Genomic DNA, 5567 nt, shown 5'->3' on the forward strand with positions numbered 1-5567 from the left:
TTGAAAACCTGGGAATTCAACAATCTTCTGGTTGTCATTTTGAGTGGATGAATAAAGTTTGAAATCTCATTGATCAACGTCTCAACCAAATATTACCCAAATGTTCATGTTGAAATGACGTGGTTTGCCCAGTCGGAGGCTTAGAGAGTTATTGGAAAATATTGCTCACAACAAAACAAGGGAATTAATTCCCACCTGCATCTGGCGTGGCTGCATTGGAGACAAATGTGTGATGTACTCTATGACTGGGACATATGAACCTCAGGTTGATTCATGCTTGGTTGGGTAACAGAGGGCTAGCGTGTTCCAGCCTGCAGCAGGAGGAAGGACTAAGAGAGGGCTAGCGTGTTCTAGCCTGCAGCAGGAGGAAGGACTAAGAGAGGGCTAGCGTGTTCTAGCCTGCAGCAGGAGGAAGGACTAAGAGAGGGCTAGCGTGTTCTAGCCTGCAGCAGGAGGAAGGACTAAGAGAGGGCTAGCGTGTTCTAGCCTGCAGCAGGAGGAAGGACTAAGAGAGGGCTAGCGTGTTCTAGCCTGCAGCAGGAGGAAGGACTAAGAGAGGGCTATAGCGCAGCAGACTAAATTCCATTTCAATTTAGTCAGGTCAGGAAGTTCAGGAAGTAGGCCTAAACTGAAATTCAAATTTTCCTAATTGAAAAGCAATGACCTTAATCTTACAGGGCAGCCTTAGCCCTAGAGCTTTCCTCTGATCCACACAGGGCACCACAGGTCAAAGGTTACACAGGATGTACATGCATGTTCATATCGTGAATCTGCCAGTTCATGAAAGAAGCCTCAATGACCACAGTGCAGTGTGGGTGAATAAAGACGTCTGGCACTCGGGGGAAACAAGAGTCATTACTTTCCAGCTGCTGTAATCTCAAGGAGGTGGTGTTTCAGCCACAAAGCCTTCTTCAGCATCAGTCAGCATAAACACGTGGTCATGTTGGTCTCATCAGACAGAGCCCTGTATGTTACAGGCACCATGTTAATGTCTTTTTTACAGTGAGAAATACAGGAGCCCTAATCCCGAGGGAGTCCTCCTCGTTTCTACATGTGCCCTGTCTTCTCAGTTTAGGCCTCTTCTTTTCATCACAAAGCATCACAAGCTGCTCTGGTTGTACTGTGGTTGTATGTGTTTATACTGAGGTTATACTGTGGTTGTATGTGGTTGTACTGTAGTTGTACTGTGATTATACTGTGGTTGTATATATGTGTGTACTGTGGTTGTATGTGTGTGTGTACTGTGGTTGTATGTGTGTGTGTACTGTGGTTGTATGTGGTTGGTTGTACTGTGGTTGTACTGTGGTTGTATGTGGTTGTATATGTGTGTACTGTGGTTGTATGTGTGTGTACTGTGGTTGTACTGTGGTTGTATGTGTGTGTACTGTGGTTGTATGTGTGTGTACTGTGGTTGTATGTGTGTGTACTGTGGTTGTATGTGTGTGTACTGTGGTTGTATGTGTGTGTACTGTGGTTGTATGTGTGTGTACTGTGGTTGTATGTGTGTGTACTGTGGTTGTATGTGTGTGTACTGTGGTTGTATGTGTGTGTACTGTGGTTGTATGTGTGTGTACTGTGGTTGTATGTGTGTGTACTGTGGTTGTATGTGTGCGTACTGTGGTTGTATCTGTGCGTACTGTGGTTGTATGTGTGTGTACTGTGGTGTACTATGGTGTACTGTACTGTGGTTGCCCTGTGGTCGTATGCGTGTGTACTGTGGTTGTATGTGTGTGTACTGTGTGCGTACTGTGCGTGTACTGTGGTTGTATGTGTGTGTACTGTGTGCGTACTGTGCGTGTGTGTCCACGTAAATGTGTGAAGTCCAATAGCAAAAACCAAAGCCACATTTCCATTCTCCTCTCTTAACACAGCTGGAGGCCAACAGCAGTGGCGACCAACGGTGGAGGGGAAATTACATGTGCAAGTGCATGCATTAATTCACTCTAATTTAGTATAACAAACACCTACTTTAATTACACTGCGAAAGGTTTAACAGTGGAACCACCAGATTAGATTAAAAGGAAGGGCGAGAGAGAGCGAGAGAGAGAGAGAAAATAATGTGCTATTCTGCTAGTGTATTCTCTGTGAAAAATGTGGAGCCAGCTCGTAGGCCGTATACAGTATTTTGTTCTCTGTGCCACTGGAAGCCCCATCCCTCATGCTGGTTGTTCTCTGTGCCACTGGAAGCCCCATCCCTCATGCTGGTTGTTCTCTGTGCCACTGGAAGCCCCATCCCTCATGCTGGTTGTTCTCTGAGCCCCTGGAAGCCCCATCCCTCATGCTGGTTGTTCTCTGAGCCCCTGGAAGCCCCATCCCTCATGTTGGTTGTTCTCTGAGCCCCTGAAGCCCCATCCATCATGCTGGTTGTTCTCTGAGCCCCTGGAAGCCCCATCCCCCATGCTGTTTGTTCTCTGAGCCACTGGAAGCCCCATCCCTCATGCTGGTTGTTCTCTGAGCCCCTGGAAGCCCCATCCCTCATGCTGGTTGTTCTCTGAGCCCCTGGAAGCCCCATCCCTCATGCTGGTTGTTCTCTGTGCCACTGGAAGCCCCATCCGTCATGCTGGTTGTTCTCTGAGCCCCTGGAAGCCCCATCCCTCATGCTGGTTTCAATTCCACAACCTTTCAGATCACAGCATAATGAGGCAAAATGGCTCGCACATTATGCCCCGAGTCCACAAATCATTTTTCCACCCAACCAATTTACTCTCATGATTAAACCAGAGTCAGAGAGGGGAGCCAGGCAAGGCCGTATTATGGAGTGTGTGTGTTTAAACCACAGGTCTGGGGAGCCATCCAGTGTGTGTGTGTGTGTGTGTGTGTGTGTGTGTGTGTGTGTGTGTGTGTGTGTGTGTGTGTGTGTGTGTGTGTGTGTGTGTGTGTGTGTGTGTGTGTGTGTGTGTGTGTGTGTGTGTGTGTGTGTGTGTGTGTGTGTGTCTTGATGCGCGTGAGGGGGCACGGAAACACGACCCGGTGCTGGAGCCATTAGTTGTTCTATTAAATCTCAGGGGAGTTGAAAAGACGAACTTTAACGGGAGGTATTTCCTGGCTCTTGATCTTGGAAGGCAGAACTCATTTCTGCCGGTGGGGGATCAGCCTTCATAACAAGTTTCAGTTTGATGCCAACAATTGTATCTATGGTGTGTATTCTTTGGGGGGGGGGGGGGGGGGTAGAGAGAGAGAAAGACAAAGACCACTAGTGCATTATTTTGAGGTGAGAGTGGGTGTCTGGTTGGAGAGGACTCAGAGGTCCACAGCCAAAAGCTTTCTCAGCCATTCGTTAAATCCCCTCTACCCTCCCATCCCCTCTCTCCACTCTCCTCTCCCACTCTCTACTTCCACTTCCCCCTCTCCTCTCCCCTCTCCCCTATCCCCTCTCCACTCCCCTCTCCACTATCCCCCTCTCCACTCCCCTCTCCCACTCTCTACTTCCCCTTCCCCCTCTCCTCTCCCCTATCCCATATATTCACTCCCCTCTCCACTTCCCCCTCTCCTCTCCCCTATCCCCTCTCCACTCCCCTCTCCCCTTCTCCACTCCTATCCCATATCTTCTCTCCCCTCTCCCCCCTCTCCACTTCTACTTCCCCCTCTCCCCTTTTCCACTCCCCTCTCCCACTCTCTACTTCCCCTTCCCCTCTCCCCTATCCCCTATCCCATATCTTCACTCCCCTCTCCACTCCCCTCTCCCCTCTCCTCTCCCCTTCTCCACTACCATCCCATATCTTCACTCCCCTCTCCCCTTCTCCACTCCCCCTATCCCTTCTCCTCCTCTCCACTCCCCTCTCCCCCTCCACTCCGCTCTTTTCTCTCCCCCTCTCCCCCTCTCCACTCCACCTCTCCTCTCTACCCACTCCTCTGCCCTCTCTCCACTCCCCTCTCTTCTCTCCCCTCTCCACCCCTCTCTCCTCTATTCCCTCTCCTCTCTCCATTCAACTCCTCTCCTCCCTCCACTCCCACACAGGGTGAAAGTGTCTGTAAGAATCGTGGGATGGGGAAGACAAGGACCACTAGTGCATTAGTTTGATGTGAGAGTGGGTGTCTGGTTGGAGAGGACTCAGAGGACCACAGCCAAAAGCTTTCTCAGCCATTCGTTATATCCCCTCTCCCCTCTTCACCCCTCTCTCTACTCCCCTCTCCCCCTCCACTCCCTTATCCTCAGCCCTCTTTCCACTCCCCTCTCCACTCCCCTATCCTATGCCCTCTTTCCACTCTCCTCTCCCCCTCTCCTATCCCCACTCCCTCTCCTATCCCCACTCCCTCTCCTATCCCCACTCCCCCTCTCCACTCCCCTCTCTCCCCACTTCCCCTCTCCATTCTCCTATCCCCACTCCCCCTCCCCCTCTCCACCCCTCTTCCCTAGCCCCACTCCCCCTCTCCATTCTCCTATCCCCACTCCCCCCCCCTCCCCCTCTCCACCCCTCTTCCCTAGCCCCACTCCCCCTCTCCACTCCCTTATCCCCACTCCCTTCTCTCCCCTCCCCTATCCCACTCCCCCTCTCCACTCCCCTCTCTCCCCTCCCCTATCCCCACTCCCTTCTCTCCCCTCCCCTATCCCCACTCCCCCTCTCCACTCCCCTCTCTCCCCTCCCCTATCCCCACTCCCCCTCTCCACTCCCCTATCCCCACTCCCCCTCTCCACTCCCCTCTCTCCCCTCCCCTATCCCCACTCCCCCTCTCCACTCCCCTATCCCCACTCCCCCTCTCCACTCCCCTATCCCCACTCCCCTCTCTCCCCTCCCCTATCCCCACTCCCCCTCTCCACTCCCCTCTCCACTCCCCTCTCTCCCCTCCCCTATCCCCACTCCCCCTCTCCACTCCCCCTCCCCTATCCCCACTCCCCCCTCTCCACTCCCCCTCTCCACTCCCTTCTCCACTCCCCTCTCTTATCCCCACTCCCCCTCTCCCCTCCCCTATCCCCCACTCCCCCTCTCCACTCCTCTCTCCCCTCCCCTATCCCCACTCCCCCTCTCCTCTCTCCCCCTCCCCTATCCGCACTCCCCCTCTCCTCTCTTCATTCAACTCCTCTCCTCCCTTCACTCCCACACAGGGAGAAAGAGGGTGAAACAGAGTGAAAGAGGTTGAAAGTGTCTGTATGAATCTTGTGTTGTTCTCTGGTTTCTTTTTGGAGCCTCTCAGAGCTCCTTAAGCTTGAGGAGGTAGTTTGGAGGTGGTATTGACTGTGAGGAAAACAGGATGTGAGCCCACACTAAAAGGAGTTTATGGTGGAGGGGGGACATTGTTCAGGCGTGTTCCTAGCCTTGTATACAAGGAGAACGTTGAAACACCCCAGTGGTTTAAGATGTGAGGGGAATTTATTGGACTCACATGGGTGACATTTTTTTGTCAAACCTAATAGCAATTTGCTCCTCATTCAGGCTGACTGCTCCAGGGAAAAGGCATAATGAGTACCAAAGTAATTCTGCTAAAGTGTTGTGATATGTCCTAAAGTGTTGTGACATGTCCTAAAGTGCTGTGACATGTCCTAAAGTGTTGTGACATGTCCTAAAGTGCTGTGACATGTCCTAAAGTGTTGTGACATGTCCTAAAGTGTTGTGACATGTCCTAAAGTG

This window comes from Oncorhynchus kisutch, linkage group LG13 (genome assembly GCF_002021735.2).
Source record: "Oncorhynchus kisutch isolate 150728-3 linkage group LG13, Okis_V2, whole genome shotgun sequence".
In the NCBI taxonomy this organism is placed as follows: Eukaryota; Metazoa; Chordata; class Actinopteri; order Salmoniformes; family Salmonidae; genus Oncorhynchus; species Oncorhynchus kisutch.